Source organism: Diadema antillarum, unplaced genomic scaffold (genome assembly GCF_040938485.1).
Source record: "Diadema antillarum isolate AM-2024a unplaced genomic scaffold, OU_Dant_1.0 scf00000087, whole genome shotgun sequence".
Classification (NCBI taxonomy): domain Eukaryota; kingdom Metazoa; phylum Echinodermata; class Echinoidea; order Diadematoida; family Diadematidae; genus Diadema; species Diadema antillarum.
In genome coordinates this window covers 2,312,504-2,340,085 of record NW_027270976.1, presented here as the reverse complement: position 1 = coordinate 2,340,085, position 27,582 = coordinate 2,312,504, and the positions used below count along the sequence as shown (strand labels likewise).

Here is a 27,582-nt window from a genome sequence, read left to right as displayed (position 1 = left end):
GTGGCTTGGACACAGGAATGGGAGGTTGAAGCATGGAGCAAGTTATCTCCTGCATCACTGATTTCAGCAGGCTGTTGGTATACCCATAAATGAATTCTAAATTTCTAATCAGTCTGTAGACCAGGAGGGGATGTGTTGGGCAGATTGGCTGTTGTACTGACAAATAGTGCAGGGATTCAGGTTCAAAGTACTGTTAGATTGGATCCTGTGGGAAGGTGATAGTTTATATATTGTGTGACTGTGAATGAATGTTGTTGTCCCTGTGGCCGCACTTGGATTCTGGCTGATTGTGATAAATATTGCACAGCACTTAATTGGCTTATGCTGAGCACTATGTTTACAGTATGTAAGCCATGCTGACTGTGGATGCATTCATCTTCTCACTGTGATTCTGTTTACGTGGTTGACAGTCTTTTTGTATGGTTTTCAAGACCCAAATTTTCATTCATATAAATGATGAATGATAGGAGCCATTTGAACTGTGTGAACATAGCTAGTTAAAGTTGTATGGTCTGTGATAGGGCAGGGAGGTGGTCCCACCTCCCTGGATAGGGAGTCAGTGTGACTGCATATTTATACTTGTATCTCTTCATATATATTAACTCTGTATGTGCCCATGGGTGTAGATGTAATACATGTATGCCAAACAATGTTCAATTTGTAATTCCACCCAAACTTGGCCGTTATGTATCAGAGGCAAAAAACAACAACAACAACCACAACAATAACAAAAAACCCACTCATGTGAAACGATGTGGGAGACCTGCACAATAAGCCACTATGATACAATAGAGATTAAGAGGATTACTCAATCCCATTCACTGATGGCAAGTTTTTGAACATCTGTGCTGATCAGCAAAGATAGCCCACCAGAAGTGCTGATCAATAAAGAGGGCATAGTGAGATATTCATGCAAGGAAACAAAAAAAGAAAAGAAACAAATGTCATGATTTATTTATCTGCAATCATGCACTGAAAAGAAAGGAAACAAAACAAAACAAAACAAAACAAATGTCATGATTTATTAATCTACAATTGTACATTGTATGAAGACCAAATTGCATGGAATATGAATATGAATTTACAACTGATTTTCAAATCATGTTCAGTATTTTGTTGGACATTGATAGGAGTTCCTACCAAAACTGGTTGAAGACCAACCGGAGTATGAAACTGTTGTTTGGCATGTGCCTTGATGAGTTTCAACATTTTCACACAAGATCCCACAACTCACAAATCACTGCACAGTTGTAGATAGGGTACAGCAGTCACAGTGCGTCATGAAAGAGAGAAATTCAAATGTCACGTAAAGATCTGTCTGGTAGCTGTCATCATGTATTCCTACACAAATCCATTGTATGGCTGATATGAGCCCCAATCTTTGTTCACACTGAATGCCCAATTGGACTGCTGGCTGTACACTAATCAGTGTTGTGCAAATCCAGAATGGCAATGTACACATGAAGTACAGTAGCACAAGTGGTAGCCTCCCTCAAAGGCCCTCTTGCTGTAGTAATTGCAAGAGAAGCAAGCAGAGGGTTGTCATGCAGACAATAGGCGTGTCTTCATCACACCAAAGTTCAAATTAGAGGGCTATGTTGCGGTGTAGGAAAATAGCCGGATGTTATGAATGTGTACCTTCATCGACTCGGAATTAGCTAGAAGTTGACGCATATATGTATGGTACTTTGCATCATTATTCGGCTCGACTTGCTCAGCCAAAGAACTCTATGTAGAGTCCTGTGGGCTTAGCACGTGGTTTGAATGATAGGATCGAGAAAGGCTGATGGGGACTCAACCCAAATAGCGTGCTATTTCACAAAACTGGACCAAAATTTGGGGGAAAATTTTCCTGATCAAATAGTATGCTATTTGCATCTTCATTGCATAAATAGCGGATTAATTTGACATCACGCTAATTTCTTAACCACAAAATACCGTGCTGTTTTGAAAATTCAGTGTGACGAAGACAGGCCTAATGAAATGCAAGCGCCAGTAAGAGAGCTTTTGAAGACCTGTCCACTTTTTTTATTATTATTGTTATATTTTACACCTGTAAAGTTACAGAATTTTGCTATCAGCATTTGGTAGCAAAATTCACAACCAAGCAACAGAGCTCTGTGCCAAAGAGCTAATGCATGCATTTCACACTGATGGCTAGTGGGCAAATCTTGCAGTTCCATTGGTTCGTAGGTTAAGCTTTCACATAGTCATTCATATTGATCATATTCACAGATATCAAAAGGGGCTCTCATTGATGTGCTCGGCTTCACCTAGCTTCACTCATATAATGTAGGTTTTAAAAAAAAAACGGCTACTTAAGTTGCAGACCTTCAGAAAAATACATATACTGTAGCATGGTCTTGAAACAAGCTTTCAGGCATGGAGAGAATCTGGTCAAAGTATGTTGTGATTTTGAGTAGTAAGTTCTGTCATAACACCCTGAATGTGGATTTATTTTATGTAAAAAAAAAGAAAGAACATTAAATGGCTCTATCATTTTAATGATGTATCTTGGCCAGTGAAAAAGCACGGATCATGATTCTTCTGATGGACAAGATTTATGTGCTTATTCATGGAGCTACAATTATGTATAGCTCCATGGCTTACTGTATTCAAGCCTATGTAATGTAGGATATAGGACTAGTACACTAAATTGAGCTACCGTACTACATGTATAAGTTGTTAGGTACCACAACATGGCACATTGTACTTTCTAAAGATATTTAAATTCACATCTACAAGGGACATGAACGTCCAAGGTTGACAATCACAGTCTACAGTCAGAAAAAACCCCCCAAACAAACACATAGGATAATTGTGCAATCATCGTATGATGATTTGCTTCTCGACTGAGGCTTGTAGATGAAGTACCACAGCTAGTACAAATGTTAGTCATGTGATAATGTCATTATACATCTGTCGCAAGAGCTATACACAATGCTCATGGGAGGAGGTTTAGGATGCTGAGATTTTAAGGAAAGTGTTGCATGCCAAATCAAAACGATTGCAGCACTCGCTTGTTGTCCAGAAATGTCATAAGTTTGCTGGGGAATTGTGCAAAATGCATGTACGCCCAGCATAATATGTACAGATTTGAAGATTTATTTTGGTTCATATGAGCCTGGAGAACGCATTTAGAAGGCTATGTATTCTAGGCTTTCAGAGAGTTCACACAGATAACATACCGTCATACCTTTTTAAGAAAGATTGGTAACTTATCTACCTGTAATTAGTTTAGGAAACAGCTGTGCAGCACTTATTACAGTTTAAACAGTGAGCAAGAATGGAGATCCATTTGTAAATTGGGTCAGTCCTGGTTAATTCATGGTAATAAATACTGGCATGAGGATTGCTTGGCAATCTCAGTAAAGACCACAAAGCTGGTTTTTACCATTTGCTTTATGTGCCAGAGATATGGACCTGTGATCAAATTAGAGGACGCAGGAAACATGTGACTTTAGAATTTATGTTGCAACTTTTTTATGATACTATAAAATGATCAGTTGACCATGAACTTGGTATTGAGCTTTGGCAATAGTTTTTTTTATGACACATGATTTTATTATGTTTATTATAATCTGTTCTTGGATATCAATGAATAGAACAACATGTCTTTTAAAGACTTGCATTGAATTGTGTGTTATTTGTTTATGATGTTATTTTGAGAACGATATAAGCTGGGCTAATCATTTGTAGTGTGCTACATTGCTTTCAATTCTTTTTAAGCATTAATTTAGTTTGTTGAAACTAAAAGATTAGTTGAAAAAAAAAAAGACATAATTAGAATGTCAGAAATATTGCGCAAGTATTTCAGATGTGGAACTACTGGTATTATGAAAAAGAAACCCACACCCGAATATGTGTATCTCATTAATTGATGTTCTATTTTGTCCTTGAAAACCGAGAGCAGAGTGAATCAAACTTCAGGTTATTTTGATGGCAGATACATTGTGAAGGAATTCAAGAAATGGTTTCCATTCATACATTTGAAGGAGAATGTTTTGTATGGGAAGGTTACACATTGTATTTTGAATAAAATCTGCCCAGGTTTTAGTGAAGTCAGATAGTATGTTTAAAGGAAATCATTTAACATTGCATCCTATGAATATCTCAAAACAGTTAATTTATCAGAACTCTTGGAACATCGAGTGAAGAGTAATATTCATTTAAAGTAGAACAATGGCAAGTGTAGTTGTAGAAGTGTCTATCTTTCTATACTATCTCCATAATATCACAGAGATTATGATAACATATTCCTCAAACATTAATTTCAACAGGTATTGTTTGGGATTTACTGTGGGAAAATCCAGTGAGTTTAAGGAGTCATATGACCAGGATGTCTATTTTAGATGCTCATGAAGATGTAATGTGTGATGATATACTGACATTTAGATGGTTAAAGCTTTCGGTTGTTGCTTCTTCTTCAGCCTATTCCTCACAAATTTTCACAGATCTATATAATCAAATGTCTCACTGCTTTTCTTCATGGGCAACAGATACACAATTTCACCTTCTGATGTGAATGTTTTTATAATTGCACAGATGTGATGACGGGATGTTGGGAGCGATGGGCTCTGCATTTCTTCAGTGTCACTTTAATGCTAAAGGCATGCAAGAATGTACATTGTACAAACACCTGCTCTTACTTCCACATTGATCATTCAAGAGATGAACAGCACACAAACATTGTATACTACTGTATGTGCACACTGAGAATTATCTGTTCCAATCTACAAGTTTGTATATTGTATTCATGCTCAATCATTAACCTTTGCACCAGTTTTCATTACCTGCTAATCCCTCAGCTCTATACTCCGTCAAGTACATAAGGTAGCAAAGTCATTGAGCCCTAGGGATATACAGAACAGAGGAACATCCAACATACAAGATTGATATACTATAATGGTGGTGTTTAGCGAGTAGTCAGGATCTGTTCGGAGTTATACTGATGTTTGATACTTGTCAACGATGGTTTCTGAAAGATAAGACTACTTAGTAGTGGAATAGTCCATTGTCTAGCTTTTTTCTTGGATTGTATGGGCCATTTCCAATTCATGTCTTGTGCTGTTGTTCGTTTTCATAGATATCTTACATAAAAAAGAGTGATCAACAAAGGCCTGACATGATATGATAGGGAAGAAATAAAGATAAAGGTTGCTTTGTTTTCTTAACGGTACATTGTGTGTTTATGCTGAATAGGCCTAAAGATCTAGGGTTGCAATTGTAATGTGTTCACTGTTATTCTTGCAGAGCCTGAAATGGTGTGCTAATGGCAGAGAGCAGCCACAATTCAACACTGTCTACACAAGTGTGCTCATGTACCATGCCTGACAGATGTTGATCAAGGTGGGTATAATGTTGTTTTGCAAACATTAAAGGACAAGTTCACCTTCATAGACATGTGGGTTGAGTGAATGCAGCAATATTAGTAGAACACATCAGTGAGAGCTTGAGCAAAATCGGACAATCCATTAAAAAGTTATGAATTTTTGAAGTTTCTGCTCAGTCACAGCTGGATGAAAAGACTACTATAGCTTGTGATGTCACATGAGTACAAAAATATAAAGAAAGAATAAAGAAAATTCAACATATTTCTATTTTTCTCGCGTAACAAAAGAACACTCGACTTCTCTCTTTCTGAAGGCAGGGGGAATAATATTACCCTTAACATACGTCAGTAGCAAGTCGAAGAAATGTGCACTTTATTCAAAAGGTAAAGTTTTGTGAAATTCTCTTTTTATTTTCGTTATATAGTTGTACGCATGTGACATCATACACTGTAGTAGTCTTCTCTTCCAGCAGTGACTGCGCAGATACTTAAATTATTCGTAACTTTTGAACGGATTGTCTAATTTTCCTCAAACTTTCACTGATGTGTTCTACTAATAATGCTGCATTTTCTCAATCCTTATGTATATGAAGGTGGACTTGTCCTTTAATGAACCTGAGGTATACACTTGTAAATGGCTAATAATTATCAGGCTTTCCTGATGATGGTAGGATTCAAAAGCATCAGCTGCAGGTATTCAATATAATAATCTTACTCTCCTGAGTGTGAACTGTGAGAGACTTGTCTGAAAATGAGTGTCTAGTCATTGATAGGCTAGTTTACTACTGTATTTAAATGATAAATGCACAGCTTTCCCTGAGATTATATCATGTGAATGAACAATTTTAATTCACATTCTGAATCAAGTAGGCAATGCATGCATATTCACATGTAGCTAAAGACAGGCAAGCTCGGGCAAATTGCCTAACTGTCGGCCAAACAACATTTATGATGAAAGTATTCATAAAATTTGGATTGTGGAAAGTAACGTATACAATGTAGGCCCAACGAAATTGTTGAATTCTTTCTCGGCACTTTGATTAGGGTAGAAGTCAATTTTGAGGGTATTCCAGGCTTGAGGCCCCACTCAAGGCACCTGTAGTAGTTACATTGAGCAGTTTGATGAAGCCATGTTTGATCTGTATGTATGAACAAATTTGGCCGCAGGACTTTCCGTGTGTGGTGGTATGTGCTAGTGAAACACACAAAAAATAAAGTGCAGGATGGTATGTAACCATTTATAATTCATCTGTAGAATTACTGTAAAAGTGGATATTTTTGTGTGAGTTATTTTTCATGCTTGGCCAGGTGAGAAGACTTTTGCGTGTTTTTAATTCGGCGGAGTTGAGACCTCAACTACTGGAACATATCTGAAGCAAAAATATTTGCTTGCTTTTATCTTTCGTGGTAGTTTCTGGTTTTGCGAAATGCGTGAAAAATTCGTCGCTGCAAAAATGTCCACTTTGACAGTATTTAGTCTGTCTTTGGGCAAGCCTGATAAGGTCAATTGTAGGCTCTGCATCATACACCTCAGCCTTGTATGTACAATGTGTATGACTATGAACATTTGAACGCGAGGGTACTATATCTGTGTGAATACATAGCATTATAATGAAATTGCTTTGCAGTATGTGGAAGAGCCATTTTCATATCAATTTGTCACTGAAAGCATTGCACTTCATTTCTTTTCACGGAAGAAAATTGTTGGAGATTGCTTACAGCCTTGAGTTGAGTGAGTGGAGAGATAGGGCCTACATATTACTCTTTATGACAGCCAAGTAAACCACTGTAGGTTGTTGTGAAAGCACCTGTCCTGGGTTAGCTTTAGAAAAGTATCCTGCAGTGAACAGTTTCAAAGGCTTGATGTAAAGTGATAGGAGTAATGCCATTAACCTTTCTATTATCAACACCCTTGACCATTGATTTACTATGCATAATGTAGTATTACAGTGTTACAATCAGGTATATGTGCAAAGGTCCAAAGCCAAATTGTTGTGAACGAAGAGTTTCCTTTACACTCATCTGACCAAATACTGCCTGTGACCATCTCTTTCAGTATTTTGATTGGAATCGGTCATGATATCCTGTACTGTGCTGTTGTTGTGTCATAATGTTTATGGTGTAAGAGTATTGGTTCTGCCACTGACATTGAGCTGATGACTGAGACTACAGCCGTCCCGTCTCTAGAGAGTGGCATGCTCATTCTAGTTGAAACAGAGACAGATACAGGCCATTACAACATGGGCAATCCAACCAGAAACAAATTGAATCCATAAACTGGCAAATCAGGGAGGAGATGAGATGAGAACCATGCGTGAAAACAGACAGAGCACACTTCCACACTGGCCCAGTTCGTGAGGGTACCCCGAGGGAGGTAGGGAGAGGGGCATTATTACCTGTATCATCCACCGAGTGTACAATGGGAGCTGAGTGACTCATTCTGTAGTGGCATGGCAACCTTCACTCATTAAGTGCTCCCTAGATTGGACGATTATGCAGGAGGAGGAGGCTGTTCAATTTGTTAGTATTGCCCTGTTTTCTATTTGGTTAAATGAAGATTATAGATCTTGACAAGGGAGATGATTGCCTTCTTCTGGGCTCTGGATTCCATCTTTGTTGTCAGCGGAAGACAGTTTATTTGGAAATTCTTTTAGGTTTACTATGTTTTGTATGTACACGGTGTATATGTAAGTAGAATACAACAAATGTGGACATTTTTAGACATTTAGTTCTTTTTTTAACTCCTTTTGCTTTTTTAATATTATGCATTTTTTGCCGAGAATAATTTTTTTTGGACAATGTTATAATTCTACAAGTTATCTATGAATGTACTTGCAAGAATGTTCTTTGAACAGTATACAGTATATAACAGTTTGTATTTATTTTCAAGAAGTGTAGCAGGGATTATGGGAAGATTGACTTGAGATTGAGGCAAGATTAGGTGTGATAACTCAAGAGAAAGCGTTATGTTTGCAAACTCCTCCCCACGCCATCATACAATAAAAGATCTATATTTTGCAATCTAAGAATATACACCTTGTAGACAATTTGGAATTCATATGAATACAGGGATGATCAAGTGGGTCCTTAAACTTATCCTTTAATGGTCATGAATTCATTGTTTCAGTCCCAACAGCTATCATCAAATTGATAGTTGGTGTGTAGAGCTGTGAGTTAAGGAGACATGAAGTAAGGCGAAGCCTGATAAAAGCTAAGCCATTTCACCAAGACGAAGTATTTGCAATGAGACGTGTGATCCGCTCTCCTTAGGCCAGCTGAGATGACGAGGCCACCATTGTTTGGCAGATGAAATAAAGCTTGACAAAGATCACAACAAAAGCTATGTTGGCTTCCCACTCAGCACTGACTGACAAAATGAATGAGTCATGCGTCTTAAAAGCCAGTCCTGCGAAGGAGTATTTGCAAAGATGGGAGACTCAGAGAAAAGGAGGATCTCCGTCTCAGCCAATGCCTCTTGTTGGAGACATCATGTCAGGGCTCCTGTGGCCAATCTTTCATCACAAATTTTCCAAGTATGCGAATATCACTTCCACATTGCCATGACAACACATTTGAAGGTGGATATTTCTTGTACAGCTTAACTACAGTAACTCGTCTGTGTAATGTTGCATGAATAAGTGCACACCATGGATTATAGAAAATGGTGGTGTCTGCATATGATCATGGACTTAAAAGAATGTTTTCTTTTTTTCTTTTTCTTTTTTTTTTCTTTTTTGTTGTTGTTAGGAAAGAAGATATGAGACTTATATCAACATCTGGTGTGAAACCACTGCATAAGAGCATTATCCTAGTGTAGTGTGTGTAGTAGAGTGATCTTGTCTTACACAGAAGTGAGGTGGTGGTAGAATCTGATATTGCCAAGTTGAGTCCAGACCGCAAAACTGAACAGCAGAGCCTGGTGCTCATATTACACATTGCTGAGTTATTTATGCTTATAGAGTGTCACATTTGAGGGTTTCAAAGGGCATGAGAATTGTGTGATTTATGATATAATGGCATTATACCCGTTTGACTGTGGAAAGTGTCCTCAGAATCTCTTTCTTGCATTTCATAATTAATACGTACAGTCATGCAGCAGTCTTAACAGCTTTATGGTTGCCTTGGCAACAGCAACAGGTGTTTAGAATGTGTGAGTGGTTGTTTGTGCAGGAGTATGGATGCATTTTTGGCTACACAGTGTGCTTTTCATTGACACCTGAAAGGGCAAGAGCATGTTGAAGGCTTCCCTTATGCATCATATTTCTGTTGGATTGAAGATACTAGATAAGAATGGAAAAAAAAAAACTTAGCTGACAAGAGTATTTGTAGAAGATAAGAACTATTTGAATTTGTAGTCATTGCTTTGCAGTGGATATTTTTTTTTCATTTGCATGTGTAATGTGTAAATATTGTCTTCCAACACTTTTTAAGTCTTAAAGGACAAGTTCACCTTCATAGACATGTAAGTTGAGTGAATGCAGCAATATTTAGTAGAACACATCAGTGAGAGTTTGAAGAAAATCGGACAATCCGTTAAAAAGTTATGAATTTTTGAAGTTTCTGCTCAGTCAAGGCTGGATGAAAAGACTACTACAGCTTGTGATGTCACATGAGTACAACGATATAAAGAAAGAATAAAGAAAATTCAACATATTTCCATTTTTCTCGCGTAACAAAAGAACACTTGACTTCTCTCTTTCAGAATGCAGGGGGAATAATATTACCCTTAACATACGTCAGTAGCAAGTCGAAGAAATGTACACTTTATTCAAAAAGTAAAGTTTTGTGAAATTCTCTTTTTATTTTCCTTGTATAGTTGTACGCATGTGACATCATACACTGTAGTAGTCTTCTCTTCCAGCAGTGACAGCGCAGATACTTAAAATATTCATAACTTTTTAACGGATTGTCCAATTTTCCTCAAACTTTCACTGATGTGTTCTACTAATATTGCTGCATTCTCTCAATCCTTATGTATATGAAGGTGGACTTGTCCTTTAAGGTTACCGATGTGTTGGCTCAGTAAGTAGAGCGGCTGCCTCACAGTCGGGAGGTCGTGGGTTCGAACACCGGCCGCGTCATACCAAAAGACGTTAAAAGATGGGAGTTGCTGCTACCTTGTTTGCCGTTCAGCAGTTGAAAAGGTTAGAGCAACGTCGATCTGGGGCTGCTCAGTGGCTGCCGGGCCCACGATCAATTGGGCAAAAAAGAATTTCCATTTTCGGACAATAAAATTTGGAGTTATTAGTTAAAATTTGGAGTATTGTGGTTTGTAAAAGTCATAGAGTAATTTGGAGTTTCTATTTTTTGTTTTTAAATTTATCAGTGGACAAGTGCTGATAAAGCATCTAAATTAATAAAGCAAGTCACCAAGGTAAGTTACACCACAGCATGTGCGGAGAAGCTGTCTAAAGTTTGTTTTGAGTGGTTAATCATACAACAGTATCCTTGGTAACAGGATTAGCAGTAATGTGGTGGAGACTATAGGGATGTTTGAAGAGCTATCAACACATACTAACATCATACATTTGTATTGGGACTACTGCTTTCACACATTTGTAGAAAAATGTAGATTTAACCGAAAGATTGCTGAAAGAAATAATTCTAAACCCCTTCTGGCAAAATCACTATTATGGCTTTAGCGAGTCTATTTTATTCGTAAATTAGGATTTTGCAACAATTTTTGCGAGTGGTTGAATTTGTGATTGTGGAGCACAGTAATGAAGGGAGCCACATGTTATTCGCGTGCACATCACATTCATATCAATGTCAGTGTTGATAATTTCATGCATATTTAAAAAACTCACAAATACTTGTTGCTTCTAGTACACCTGACTTACAAAGCTCACAAAAGAAAAAAAAAGTGAAATATACAGTATGTACACCATGTCTCCTTTTAGATTATTGTTTAGTGAAAGTGGTACTTTGCTCATTGTTAACTCTGATTGAACAAACATTTAACCCAGGGTTTTATCAATATAGGCCCTACAGAAATCATGTTAACTCATTTAGCATCACTCAGTTCTTGAGGATGGGTCACTCAGCTACAGTGAAGTAAAATACACTTTCTCCCTCAAGTTGTGTTACTGGGATGTCAATATATTGGAAAGAGATGAAAAGTCAATATTTTTCCAAAGTGTGTGTGAAAATAAGGGTTGAGAACTAAACGCCATACCAAAGGAATATTCCATCGATACTGCAACCTTGCCAGAAATCCAAATTAATTTACAAGAGTGGTTAAGATCTTGGGGTGGGGTGGCATGCTCTTAAAGCGGCTGAGTCATGGGTAGTACTGTCCATTACTGGACAACTACTGAAGCTCATTATGTGTGAGGGTCAGCAAACTCAACCAGCAGATGGACAAAGTGATGAAGGTGGTTGATGCATGCTGTAATCATATTTCTACAGCATACTTATTTTCCCATATTTGCCCTTCTCACCTGGGATAGCCATGGGTGATGTGTTTTCTCCGCGTGGAGCCTTTTATTTGCACCAAGGATGTTAGCAGCCATTTCCTTCAGCTTTTTCCCTGTATACTGGCAATCTATCTTTGTAGAGTGTGTGATCTTACTTTATATTAGGGCCTAAATATCATATGTCATTTTATATTTTTTGAACTCTGTGCCATCAGCCAGAGGAAGTGACCATTCATAATGGAAGAATTCTTTTTTTTTTTAATGTTCACCTTTGATAGGTCATTTTATTACCTTGAAGGATGATGATATTGCAGAAGAAGATTTCACTTCTGATGAAATATTCAACAGATAAAATATGACTTGCCTTGTTACCGTATAATGGATGGACAGGGAGTTGAGGTATTGCTTCAGCAGGGGAAGTTCTCTTTCTTTTGTTTGTTGGTTTTGTTTTTTTGTTTTTTGTTCAATCTGGAGATAAGATAATTGGGGAAGGGAAAGAGGAGGTTAAAGGGACTGTATAGTACTGGTTGAGGTGAGGATTTAGGTTTATAACATTCTAAGTAAGATAATTAGAAACCTCTAATGAAATAGGAAAGAGCATGTAATTTTAAGAAGGATTCAACGTTTATTTGATGAAAATTGGTTTTCGAATGGCTGAGATATCCAAAAAAGTGATAATAATAAAAGGCGACAGGCCACGCCTTTTATTATGATCTCTTTGTTTCACCTTGTTTTGGGATATCTCAGCCATTTGAAAACCGATTTTGATCAAATAAACTTTTTTTTTTTCCCCTTAGAATTGCATGCCCTTTGACATCTCATAGAGTGGTTTCTGAATATCTCACAAAACATTAAAAGCTAAATCCTCACCTCGACCAGAACTGTACAGTCCCTTTGATATTGCATCTTTAACATGAACTTATTTACTATGCGTGAGCAACAAACATGGAAGCTGCATGCGTAGGATTTTTTTGCTCCCGTAATACCTTGATTTAATGCATGCATAGTAACTACATAGTGTTCAATTTCATGAGATGATATAAAAGGATGGAATATGAGAAGGTAATCAAGAAATTCAGTTGTGGTAAAAGTTTAGTAGTAGGTCATTGGGTCAGGTAAACCAGATCACATTCTAACATTTCTTGGTTGAGACAGTGTTCAGCATGTGTAAAGGTATGGTGTCTTAACCATCTGCTGGATGAATCGTGACATACACTAAACTGGCTCAAGATGACGACCTGGTGAAGGAGTTATGTCAAAGTCTAAATATTAAGTTTTACTGTGAAGTAAATGATCCAAAATTGAAATTCCAAAGTTTAAAAATCCAACATGTCACAGTTCATCCATTATGAGAACCAGTAAAGTTGTAACTCAACAAGAAGTGCCATTTGAATAAACTTGTATCATTGAGCAGTTTACTGAGCAATTTGGCCAAATATGATGAAGGTGTACATAGTGTATTCTTGAGGTTATCTTGGTTGAAAATACCATGTACACCAAGGCAAAGGTAGAAATTTACATAAATTCAGTTGTTAGTTTTGATTTATCATGGCTAGACTGTTTTGTGTATGAATCATCTCTTGCCCCTCCTGAGTACTATTTTGTGATTTTTTCTTTTTGTGGTTATCCCATTGTGTTCACCAACCTACTTTTTTGCTAATTTTGATTTATCCATTGCCATACTACTGTAAAACAAGGAATTTTCGTGTGCACTATAATTTCGCGAATTTCGCGAGCGCCAAGATTCGCGAAATTAAAATGCACGCGAAAGTCCTTGTTTACACTATATGCATTGCACGCCAGTGGCGCTTCGTGAAAATTTCATGCCACGAAAAAGGCTGTCGGCTCCAATTCGCGAAAAATTCATGCCGCGAATATATCATGTTTTACAGTATGTATGTACTCACCAACTCACTGTGTGTGTACAGTGAGGCAGTAAGGATGCTTTGTGACCTAATAATGAGGCAAGTGGAGGCATTATCTGCAGCTGACTTCCCCCCTCTTGTTTCCCTATTTAACATGGTCATTCATTCACACAGTCTTTCACAAATTACGGTATTATGCCTGACACAGATAAACAAGCCTACATTCCTCGTCTTCTGCCCCCCTGCCCCTTTCCCTTTGTTTGCATTCTCAGTCTGTTAGCACAGATTGTTTACAATTATGTGTTTGTTGCCAATTTCACAAGCAGTCGCACTGCAAAGCAGTAAACACTAGGGCATGTGTAATGAATACTGACTCTCTGTTCCAAAGAAGCCATTCCAGGCTCCAGTATATGAAAAGGGGAAACAACACTAAAATATGGCAAAGATAATGTCTTTTGTGTTTTCCCCTTTCCTATAAAAGCAGTGTATTTGATAATGCATTTCACATAGAACATATGTGATGATATCAAACCCAACTGATGTGTATAACCACAAAAATAATCATACTCCTAATCTTCTCACAAAGGTTTTCTCCAAAGCTCTCTTTCATATTTATTCATTTTTATTTGTTTATATATATTATATATATTTATTTATATATTTATTTATTTATTTATTTATTTATTTGTATTTTTTACTCATTTTTTTCTCAAGCAATGTAAGCTTTTCTACATACAGGCATACTCAAATATATGTACAGCCTGGAAGTTAAACTGATTTCCTCTGATTTTTGTTTGATTTTCAAAAAATATTCCAGGCCCTGAGCAAAATGAGGACATGAATAGGATTGTCAATCTTGTAACAAAACTGCACACCGTAGTTGCAAATACAATTTCAGAGACAGTGAGCATACTACCTTCCAGCAAGCCATGTTACGATGCTTTGCTAGATATGGGACTCGTCTGTCGCTTGAGAGACTTGTACTGTTGTAGTCCATGTTCAAGACACATTAAGGTAGCCTGATACCAGGGTGATTTGAATCATGTAGCATTCAGTAATCCATTATTTCATTTCACCCATTATTTGTGATAATCTCTCTCCTCACCATTTTCTTACCTTCACCTAGGTTAGGGGCTCATGGTCTTTTCTCTCCCTCCTTCCCTCCTCCTCTCTTACTCTTGACATCAGTGGCCCTCATTTGCAGATTATTCCTTTTTTAGTGGGATGGAGGTAGAGAGGGTCGGGAGATGGGTCTTCAAATTGAAAACTCAGAATCCATGGTCTGTTGAAGGTCACTTAATTGAGATTTGCATAGTATTCATTGAAATGTAATCAGAAATTCTTGACAAATTTCTGTTTGAAGTGCATTTGGAGCTCAAATTTGGCACTTGTTTGTTTTTGACACAAAGTGCCAGCTTTGGATGACATTTGATAGAAATTGAGAGATCTTGCAAATGAGGACCAGAGATCCTGAGCTGTATCGACATTGAATATTTTATTTATTCATCTTGTTTTGCAAGGTAGAATGGCCTTTCTGTCAGCTCTATGAGGAAAAATAGGGGAGAAATTTGTAGCACACTCCGACATACCAGACATATTCACCACCGTGTGGCTCTAGCCGAGCCTCATGAGGAAAATCCATTTGCAAGCTTTCCTGCAGGACCCGATTGGAGCGCTTTTGGCAGCTGACTGCAAGGGGAGACGGGAAATGAAATGAAAAATCCAATTTCAGATTCATTTCTGATAGGGTAGAGGCATGTGTGCTGAGAATCCTGAAAGCACTAACCCTTACAGCTGTCTTGAGGTGAACATCTGTGACATTTTGCAATATTTGTTCGGAAGGCCTTTTAAAATGCAGTAAATAAATAGCGCTGCCAGAGGACTGGAGTGATTTCTAAACTCAAGACAAATTTAAAAAAAGAGATGTGCATTACTTGAGTTTATAGTGCAATCACATTTTATGGCAGCAGTGCATTAGAGCTGCTGGTATAACAACAAGGATCAGATCAGTCCATAGTCTTGCATCAGAGGATAAATCCTCAGATGCACATCATCATACAAATCCAGAAGATTCACCCCATGGGCAGCATTCAGCATCAGATTTAAGTCTAGGTCGAATTGTTCCCTTCTCTGAAGATTGGAAGTGTTTTCATGTACTCTGAAATTTTCTGGAGTGGATCATGGAGTGGGACAGCTTTCATCTTAAAGGACAAGTTCACCTTCATAAACATAAGGATTGAGAAAATGCAACAATGTTAGTAGAACGCATCAGTGAAAGTTTGAGGAAAATTGGACAATCGATACAAAAGTTATGAATTTTTTAAATTTTTGTCTTGGAACCGCTGGATGAGGAGACTACTACAGCTTGTGAGTCATATGCGTACAACAGTATAAAGAAAATGTAAAAGAAAATTCAACATATTTTCACTTTTTTCGCATAATAAAAGAGCACTTGACTTGCCTCTTTCTAAAGGCAGGGGGAATAATATTACCCATAACATTTGTCGGTAACGAGTCAGGGGAATGTATACTTTTTTCAACAGATGGAATTTTGTGAAATTCTCTTTATATTTTCCTTATATTGTTGTACGCATGTGACATCTAAGTTATTCATACACTGCAGTAGTCTTCTCATCCAGCGGGTACTGCACAAAAACTTCAAGAATTCATAACTTTTGAACGGATTGTCTGATTTTCCTCAAACTTTCAATGATGTATTCTACTAATATTGCTACATTCTCTCAATCCTTATATTTATGAAGGTGAAATTGTCCTTTAAAGACAGCCAATCCCTTTTACGTGCAAATTTTTGAAAAATTGGTGAGAACACTTAGGTATTGAAGAAAACATTATTTGGAAACCTCCTGTAAATTTTGAACTCAAGAAGGTCTTTATTTGTTTAGTAAATTGACCGTTAAGATTTGAATATTTTTTTCGTACTGCACAAAAATTACAAATCTAAACTACTAGTCTAGTTTTACATACCTGTGTGATGCACTTAGTTGCACGTGTAGTTCATGTAAGTGGTGTGTTGTTTTTTGCTATCGACAACAAAGTAAGACAAGCTAGTGAATTCTTCATTTCTAGCTGACAGCTTTAATATGCATACCATATATCTTTTGTTCGAAGTATAAGTATAATTATTACAACCACAGGAGGATTGATGTATGCAGCTGTGCCTAGTACACATAATACGATACGGTGAGCGTTTGGTGCATTATTTGAATTTTAACAGCTAACAACCTTCTAATATCACATAAATGTTATAGATTTACAATAGTCTTGTCATTCTGGTAGAATATATCATGTTCTGTGCTATTTGGGAAGGAATGCAAAAGGGAAGGGCTATCTTTTGTCTTTTGAGAAACATAGCTGATACATCATTCAGAACAGAATTCAGAACACAAAAATTAAGAACAAGCATTTTCTGCATTGTTGCAATTCCAATTTTTTTTTGTATCTGTGTGTGTGTGTGTGTGTGTGTGTGTGTGTGTGTGTGTGTGTGTGTTTTAATATATTTTGTTACTAGAAACTAAATTCATTGCACATTAATATTATCCAGATTATCTAGGAGCATTAAGAGTAAGACCAAGAATATGCAGCAGTAAATGCATTTAAAATACTCTGAGCAATACTTATCATGAATATTCACTGAAATTGAATATGAATAAAATCCATACTAACTATACACATTTTTATAATATTCAGTTTCCTTTTATACTCGGCTGTAATGGAGAAGAAAAAAACTCAGTGATCTAGTGTGGTAAACATGCAAAGTAAAGATGCTTTACTTGACTGCTGATCATGAATAGCACACGTCTTCTGTATCATGTTTATAATACAGTGACCAGTTGGTGGTACATCACCCTAAAGCCTTTGGTCCTTCGCACTGAGGTACACTAGAGCTGATAAATCCACTTACATGCTGTGATTCAAAGTCATCTCTGGCATAATCTGAGGTTTGTAGGTAAAGCCTCAAGCCTAATGGTTGGCACGCGTCCTGTACAGAGCCAGCGGCGTGGACACCGGCCTAACCAAGGCAATCCTTCAAACGTGGGTGTACATGTGGGGTGAAGGGGTGTAATCTTGTGCAAAGACCCGTTTGAAAGGAGCGTACATCCCTTCAATCCGGTCAGCTCCTCAGACCTTGAACCCAGGCAGGCTTTCTTGCTCTCCTGATATGATTAACCCTTCTGAACTCATGAAGACAGTAGACAGTAGCAAGCAGAGAGATGACAGGAAGGGATCCAAGATGTGGAAATGTGACAGGAAGAGCTGGGGTCAAGATCCAAATGTGTGATTTTAGAGTACATGACTCGTATTGGAGAGGTTTAGATATCAGTGAGTAATGACAGCATGATGGAAAGAAATGTCCTGCATCAGAGTAATAGATGTAATGATCAAGGGCTTCTTTGCGAAGAAGAAGCTGCTTTTAGTTTGTTTGTTTTATTTTTTTAAGAGAGAGAGAGAGAAAAGCAGTAGGTTAAGGGAAATTTATGCAGAATGTCACCAGTTCTGGGAGAGGTAGAACCATTTGAAATGTCTGGCAATTGAGGGTATTGCCAATACCTAGGTGCCGTGCACAGAGCAGTGTCTTAGATGCATTATGGGATAGCTCATGGGACAAACTTGCCCCTGTTTTGGCTGCACATGCACTTACATCACGCTCTGTCTTTTATAAAGAGGTATTTTTTTGTTCAAGATTTCTTCGCTTTCCATCATGTGACCAGCACATTGAAGCCTTGCAGTAGTGAACCATGACTCTAGTGACCGCAAATCATTAAAGCTTAGACACTTTCAACGCTTTTAAGCTGAATTATAGCCAAGAAAAAAAGGGCTAACAACGGAAAACAGACAAAGAACTCCATTGAATTGTATGGGAACTGCGACTTGCGTGAGACAACCGGAAGCGAACAAGGGACCGAGGAATCCCACAGTGCACCTGTGACAGAGCTCTTCAGCGTGCGCAGGAGTTTTTTTACGTCATTGGCGATAGCGAGCATTTGTCTTGTCTAAAGGAGTTCTGGAAAAGGGGAACCTTTCAATTTAGTATTTGACTCTGTATACCTCAAAATGCAGTATTTTTTTTTTTTAATCATGATACCTTTTTTAAAATTTCATCTTGAAAACATGAATTTCGTAGAATTTTCAAGACTGAATCTTGTAAAAGATATAGTGAAAACAATGTTCATGGTATTCTTGAACTGAGACGTAAAAACAGATGTTGCTTTTGATGGCATGATAAGTCAGAATATGCACAAGATAAATGATGCATGGATATAGCACAGGTAATACACTGTATCTCTGGTATATGGCCAAGATTTAAGGCTCTCATTGGATAACCTTGTCAAGGATCTGACTGGTCATTGACAATTTTGTGTGAAGATGCTCATTAGCTGATGAGATGATTCGTAAAATTTTGTAAGATGTTGTAAGTCACGAGGAGAACAAGGCATGAACATGAGTACAGCAGCATTGTGTGTGTGTCTCTACTCAAACACTTTTTATATCGGGAAGTGTCTGTAGGTGAACTTGTTTTATGTGTACGTGCATTTTCCCATCCTTTTCAGCAGAGGGTCTGATGGGATCAGAAAATTTTCCCAAGTGCAGTGACATTGCAGGTCCCACACCTGTAGATACGGTGGACTTTTTTCTGGGTCCCAGCATTGAACCGTACTGGAAGTACTACAAACTTTTGGGGAAACCATGTGACTGTCATAATAAATACTCAGCTGGTTTGATGAAGGGTAGTTCCTCTACAAATTTAATCCCACTGGGAGGCTGGAAATGTGTTCAGACATATGTAGAGGGTCTACATCTGTTTCACTGTAGATTCATAACATACAGGCAGTATTTAATTTGAATGTCTAGTCTGGCTTCGAGGACCCTTGAGCTGAGCGTAAAAGTGGGAAACCCAACCCTACAAATTTTAGGATTGCAGCAGAACATAAGTTACACCATGCACTTTTCCACTTGTTTTAGGGTCAACATATCTCTGAGAAAGGAAATTTTCATTTGTATAATAGACCTATAAAATCCATGCTCTGTACTATTCAGAGAAACATTTCTGTTAAATGAAGTAGACAAGGTTTCATTTGTAAAATTTTGTTTTCTAGATCACATTTGTTGTGTGATAGATCATCATTGTCAAATAGTACCACATTTCAAAATAATGTCCCACTGTTGAATCTGAAATTTGAGTGAGCACTTTTCATAGCATATGATCAGTGAAAATATATTCACATGATATCTTTTGCTGTTAAGATTTTGAAAAGAAATATTGATTGCTAGTAGACCAGGGTGGTCCACAACATGAAATTTGAGCATGTTGCAAGCTCAGAATCTGAGAATATTGCAGAAATTGTGTGTGTGCCTAGAGCACATCACGAGCACGTAGTATGCAATATTTTGCAGCTTACCTCTCTTTGTGCTGCTTACATTCAATGTTCTCTCTCATGTTTTGCAGACAAATGTACTAGGCAGTTTGATGTTGCTTGTATGTTTTGCACATGTTTTTCACATGTTTGAATACATTTTATTTCGACCTTGGTGCAAATTCTTGTGGATGTTGCATAAGCATGGTGCAGGCTTTTGAGGATGTTGCACAAGAATTTGAGCATGTTGCAGTGACATTATGAAACTGCTCGTGGACCACCCTGGTAGACATTGATTTAGTTTATTATTTCAGGTATTTATCATTTCAGGTATCATGTAGTACTTTATGAAAGAGAAATGGTATTTCTCAACCTCTCAATTTGCAAAGCTGTATTACTTATTATGTTTTTCTCAGAGGAGAAGCTTGATGAAAATATAAGAAACTAGGCAGAATAATATCTAATGGGTAGGTACATTGTACATGGTTCCTTAGTCTCTGAAGAAAGATGCCTTTTCAGTGCCTGTTGCCAGAAATATGCCTTTGTTAGTATTATTACTGCAATCACCTTGGCAGTTGATTTCAGTCAGATTAGAGAATCAAGACATTTTGTAAAGATGCGCATCACCATGGTTACATCAAGATGAAATTGCTAGCAGTGTTGAGAGAGCACAGCCTGAAAGAAAAAAGAAGAAAAAAGCAGCAATACGTAGATACGGTGAAAGGCCTAACCCCAAGGCCCTCTTGTTGCTGCTAGATAGAAGGGAAGTATGGAAGAGAGGGAGTGGAGACTTTTGGTTGCTACCAGGAAAGATGGGAACAGACGGCAATGGAAGGGTTTCACCTAACGGCTTGTGGGTTGCTTTGTATGAAGTCTCCCTTTTCTTTGACTAGCTGTTTAACCTGTTGAGGACGGACTGATTTGCTACAACACGTATTTCCCATAGACGCCTGCCCGAGTACACTCGGGACTCGTCCTCAACAGAATCCTGACTGGGGGATTTTGAAATAGCTAGAAGTTAGTCTGAAAAAAAAAGAGTAATATTTTACTAGCACGACAGTGAAAATTTTATCTAAATGGGATTCAAAGTAAGCGGGTTATGAAATTTGAAAGATTCGCTGATTTTTGCTTAGCAGATCTCAAACAGATGGTATGAATATGCAAGTGAGTAAGCTGATGAAGTCATCACCTCAGAATTTCCCACAAATCGTGTGCCAAAGAATGATGAAGATTTAATTCTTCTGCAATAGAAGTATAAAACATAATGTTACATGTATTCCCGGCTGAACAACTTCAAAATAGTAAATGATCTGTCAGATTCTAGTATATTAGACTGGGGCATAATTGTGTTGAAACAAAAAATCTGGAAATTGTGTGATTTTATGTGGAAACTATAACTAGCAAGTGATGGGCAATGGCATTATCAACTTGCTGTGTGCATACTCTTATTGACTGTTTACAAATTTGTATTGAACTGTTTTGTGAAAATAAGCAAAAGTTCACAATTTCATAACATCCCTAATATTTATCTAACTTTAATCAGATTTGTACTGTTATGCTTGTAAAATTTATTCTTTTTTCAGACTAACTTTTAACTGGTCTGGAGTGACCTTTAAGATAATGAGGAAGGGAAGATCAGTAGTATTTAGTTAGAATGCTAGCCAATTTACCATTTAAAAGATGTTCTCTAGTACAATATTTGTGGTATTGTAGGAAACTCTCAAAACAGTCAATTCTTCAAATTATGATTTCATATTTGTTCTATGGACTCAGTTTCCTTTTTAAGTCCTCTATATCAGCTTTGGCAGTAGTCACTGTTGTACTGATGATAAACAAGCATAACAATATTTTGAAAGTCACCAACTTTTTTTTTCTCTTTTTTTTTTTTTTTTTGGGGGGGGGGGGGTAGAGGCTACTAATACTGATAAATGATAAATTTTGTATTGTGTACTTGAATCAAATGAAGCCAGTGCTCTACTTATTTTCACCAAGCATCAGCCCTCATTCTAGTTCAGATAGAATGGAGAGAGGTAGGGTACTGTTTAAGGTTGTTGTCCCCGCCGAACGAGTTCGAGCAGGGGACTATGAAACGGGCTCCGTACGTGTGTGTGTCTGTGTGTCCGTCCGTCCGTGTGTCCGTCCGTCCGTCCGTGTGTCCGTGTGTCCGTGTGTGCGTCCGTGTGTGATCAAAATCTTCAATTTGCTACTTCTCTGTCATTTATGAGCCAATTTTGATTCTGTTTGCTTTATATGATAGCACTACATGGGAGCTTTGAAACTTCTACACAGAATTTCAGTCGTGACCTTTGACCTTGACCTTTGACCTATATTGTACATTTTGCTACAAAATGCTACTCCTTCGCCATTTCTAACCCGATTTCGATTCCGTTTGCTTTATATGATGGCACTAGGTGAGGGCTTCAAAACTTCTACACAGAATTTTGACCTTTGACTTCTTTGACCTTTGACCTTGATTTTTGACCTATATTGTACATTTTGCTACAAAATGCTACTCCTTCGCCATTTCTAACCCGATTTCGATTCCGTTTGCTTTATGTGATGGCACTAGGTGAGGGCTTCAAAACTTCTACACAGAATTTTGACCTTTGCCTTCTTTGACCTTTGACCTTGATTTTTTGTCCTATATTGTACATTTTGCTACAAAATGCTACTCCTTCGCCATTTCTAACCCGATTTCGATTCCGTTTGCTTTATGTGATGGCACTAGGTGAGGGCTTCAAAACTTCTACACAGAATTTTGACCTTTGCCTTCTTTGACCTTTGACCTTGATTTTTGACCTATATTGTACATTTTGCTACAAAATGCTACTCCTTCGCCATTTCTAACCCGATTTCGATTCCGTTTGCTTTATGTGATGGCACTAGGTGAGGGCTTCAAAACTTCTACACAGAATTTTGACCTTTGCCTTCTTTGACCTTTGACCTTGATTTTTGACCTGTATTATACATTGGCTACAAAATGCTACTCCTTCGCCATTTCTAACCCGATTTCGATTCCGTTTGCTTTATGTGATGGCACTAGGTGAGGGCTTCAAAACTTTACACAGAATTTTGACCTTTGACTTCTTTGACCTTTGACCTTGATTTTTGACCTGTATTGTACATTGGCTATAAAATGCTACTCCTTCGCCATTTCTAACCCGATTTCGATTCCGTTTGCTTTATGTGATGGCACTAGGTGAGGGCTTCAAAACTTTTACACAGAATTTTGACCTTTGACTTCTTTGACCTTTGACCTTGATTTTTTACCTATATTGCACATTTTGCTACAAAATGCTACTTCCGGCGGGGACATATATTACGCACCGCGTAATTTCTACTTTTCCTTGTTTTTTAAAGGACAAGTTCACCTTCACAGACATGTGGGTTGAGTGAATGCAGCGATATTAGTAGAACACATCAGTGAGAGTTTGAGCAAAATCGGACAATCCGTTCAAAAGTTATGAATTTTTGAAGTTTCTGCTCAGTCACGGCTGGATGAAAAGACTACTATAGCTTGTGATGTCACATGAGTACAACGATATAAAGAAAGAATAAAGAAAATTCAACATATTTCCATTTTTCTCGCATAACAAAAGAACACTCGACTTCTCTCTTTCAGAACGCAGGGGGAATAATATTACCCTTAACATACGTCAGTAGCAAGTCGAAGAAATGTGCACTTTATTCAAAAAGTAAAGTTTTGTGAAATTCTCTTTTTATTTTCCTTATATAGTTGTACGCATGTGACATCATACACTGTAGTAGTCTTCTCTTCCAGCAGTGACTGCGCAGGTAATTAAAATATTCGTAACTTTTGAACGGATTGTCTAATTTTCCTCAAACTGTCACTGATGTGTTCTACTAATATTGCTGCATTCTCTCAATCCTTATGTATATAAAGGTGAACTTGTCCTTTAATAGACTTGTCAATTGTTTTCAGTAGTGGGAGAGATACAGAGTAGAGAAGTAAAGAGCATGGCATCAAGATGTAACACAACTAGACAGGATGAGAAAAGTTGTCAGAAGAAGACAAATAGAAAGAGGAGAGAAAGCCGGGAGTAGAGGAACACTGTGGATCATTGGAGTTTGTGGAATCTCCAGCATTACCACTTACCATTAATCTGACAATTTCCTGAGGGAATATCATATCGCTGACAAAGGTATCACTTTTTGCTCATTCCCCGTTGACACATGTGTGGTGGTTGTGACAGAGAAAAGGGAAGCAGTGATAAAACAGCACAGGAGTATTTCACATGGTTCATGATTCATGTAAGCCAGAAATCACAATACAGGGAAAAAAAGGAAGACTGTCACGCTGAGAGTTGTATCCTGTGACTTTGGGCAGGGTGTGTTCAAAAGGTTACTAAAGCCTAAATCATCCTTTCTTTGAATTTCTCCATTGTAGGAGACTTCTAATTAGACATGGCTGTCACCCTCTCTCTAGATGGAATTTAGATTTTTCTCTTCTGTGAACTGCTCTCTGTCCTTGATTATTATTAAAATAACCCTTTAATTGAGTTTCCATGTGTGTATAGTATTTATTGTGTGCATGTGTGTGTGTGTTTGGGGGGGGGGGGGGAGTGGTAACACAAAGTGCCAATTAGCACACCCCACAGCTCCACTGACATGTAGGACTATTCTTCTAAACATAGGTTAGGTGACTTTTAATGCACTTGTGTTTTGTTACATACATTGTAGGCACATTAATCTTTTTTTTTTTTAAATCATACCATACAATGTACGTCTGTTATTCAAAATATGTGTACTGTATGTGTATGTGAGATGTCTGAAAGGTTGCTCTGTACCCATTCTCCTCATTCCATATAAAAACCGAATCTTCTTTAAAAGTGTGCTCATAGTGAGTTAATCATGTTAAGCTGTATACTGGGTGTGTGTATGCACCTTGTTTATCAGATCACAAGTTTCTTTATGGTTGTCTAAGTGTTCTCTTTGAACATGAAGAACTTGGGGGTGGGGTTCAGACTTGGAAAAGATCGCTTTTGTGCATGTGGTTGTGAATATAACATGTTTAATGTTAATCAAGTCATACATTTTGTTTGTAGGTCTGTAGGTGTTTCAAACATATTTCTCAGGCCATGTGTTCAAATTTGCGGTCTTGAGGTGTTTTCAATTAAACTTTTCTTGACTTTGTATTCACTTCAGCCATGATGTGCACATTATACATAGGCCTACTTTACACTGCTTCGTGTAATTGTATCACCGGTTGCTTTTTTGATTGACGAGCTAGAGATTGAGACACAGCTGTCACATGGAATATCATTTGTAGTGGCTACACCCATGTATAGGGAGACTGATTTCACACGCACTACAAACACTTTTACGAAATGTGATTATAAACAAACTTGTTTGTAAGTCTGAAACCCCCTCTCACTTTACCATACCTGCTGCATAGACCAAGAGTTTTAATATCATTCTACCCTATCACTTTCTCATATGGTCTTTCTGCGCGATTATTTATACGAACATTGCCTGTGCCATCCTAATCAAAACGGCAGTCTTGGACCAGGCGAGTGGCATGCGAATAATGGATGTTATCTAGTCTGGTGCACCATCCCTCCCAGCAACCATGCAAACAGTGTATAATCTTTTTTTCTTCTCTTTTTTTTTCTCCATAATGCCAGAGTTCATTCTGGTGCTACCACTTTGCTACCTACTCTCGCTGTTTTTCTATCTATCAACCTGTCTTTGCCATCGTCTGCCGCCTGCTTGTTTATGATAATGTAGGCTTTCCTTTCAGCATCCCACCCATCTCTTTCTTCCATCAGACTGCTCACTCTTTTTCATCCACCTTACTCATCCTTCCTTGCTAGTCGACCTCCTCAATTTTGTGCAATTTTGTCCTCTCCATGTTTTCACAATTGTTGCTTTCAAAAGCCTGGGAATTTTAGTTTGCTTGCTAGTAAATGCACATAGTGTTTAAAGTAGAAGTTTTGTATCATGACGAGGATCCATAATGAAATGATATGTAACTCTTAGCTTTAATTACGAGGTAATTTTTTTTTTCAGGCAAAAATAAAGCAGTAATGGTGCCTTCATGTAAATCACTCACCTTATTCACTGTGACATAGTGGTGAACATAGACTCATACAATGAATAGAGATCAGGACACATTATTTGTACCCTGAACAGATAGAAAACAAACTTTGTGATTAGATAGGTTGTGTGAGTTCTGACCCATTGTTAATACCCACTTTGATAGACAAAAGGCTAGAAACCAAATGTGTGTGATTAAGGAAAATACATGAATATAAGGGTAAGGACATTGGGATATTGGTCATTCTTGTGATTACGATCGTTTGGTTTTTTAGCTCTGACTGATTTACATTTTATAACTGATGTAACTATCTCTATTCTTTTGTAGTGGTGGTAAAATGATGAAGAAAATTTGAAATAACTAACAATAGCAGTATATAATTGAGAATTGTAATGTTCTTTGTATTGTGGGATCGCCTTGTGTTACTAAATCAGCCCAAATGAAGGGGAAAGGGTCTCTGCGCTAATTTATCTGCCACAGCGACAAATACATGTATTGTCAGTGCTTTGCTGAGAGTGACCTGAAGTATTAGTCATCAATTTAGCCAGGTCCATCGGTCTCAAAGGACACCATTTGAGGAGTGGCAGTCCACTACTTGTCTTTCAGGAGCTGATGAAGTAACGGGTACAACCAGTGTTACGGGTACAACCAGTGTTCATTATGATGTAACACTTGCTCATTTTCAGGTCTTGCAAGGTTGATGATTAAGTGTTGTTAACTTGTGCTGGTAGGCTTACGTATGGTCATTTGATACAGATGAGGGTTACAATTTGTTGTCAGACCCAGGGTATATAAGATATAATTTTCATTGTATAACATTTGTTCAAGGCTATAATACAGTGCACGTAGAATATTTGTCATGATTAGTAGGCAAAAACTGGAAAATGCAAGGTTAAATTGTTAATGCTGGAAGGTAACAAGGACATTGTGTTTTCTTTTTCTGTGATAAGTCATGCACTTATTTGTGAAAATGCCATGTTGTGTTGAGATATTCAGTACAGCAAATGCCAACCACTTTAAAAACAGGTTTTTAGGAAATGTCTCACCTCTTGAATTTTTTTGAATTGATTGACAAATATTTGATTAAAAATCAATCATGTTCAGAATGGTGTCGGGTCACCATGTTCAGTCACTAATGCACAAGCTCCTTCAGAAGAATGTCTCAAAGTTATGTGTGTAAGTACTGCACTAATGGTATGATATTGATTTCTTAATGGCTTCTACATTCAGGGTTGTATGTTATTGTTACAGTTAGAAATATTCTCCTCTGTTACGTCTCCTTTTGCTGAATGAATAGTAATGATGACAGGAAATGTGTCTTCTTTAAAGGTTTTGGGGTGAAAAAAAAAATTCCAAAAAAAAAAAAAATTGCAAGGCTTTTATTACCATGACAACAGACACATGAAGTGAGCTGAGCTAACCATTGCCTTACACTGTATGTTGTAATGTGCTTTTTGACAGTTTCTGCCATATCCAGCTGGCAATATTTGTCCATGGCAAAGTACTTTTACTAATACCATATGCACATTTAGAGTAC

General features: G+C 37.6%; 1 protein-coding gene across 2 annotated transcripts in view; it reads left to right on the top strand.

The window, feature by feature from the left end:
• The window catches only part of LOC139718065 (BTB/POZ domain-containing protein 7-like), a 102,948-nt gene that overhangs the window by 15,268 nt on the left and 60,098 nt on the right, over positions 1-27,582 (top strand). Inside the window, exon 2 of one of the 2 annotated variants that reach the window (XM_071629560.1) lies at positions 5,254-5,349. The gene's annotated coding sequence lies outside the window, so the exon portion shown is untranslated. Of the gene's footprint in view, positions 1-5,052; positions 5,350-27,582 lie in introns of those variants that run through there. The other variant, XM_071629562.1, reaches the window with a different exon arrangement.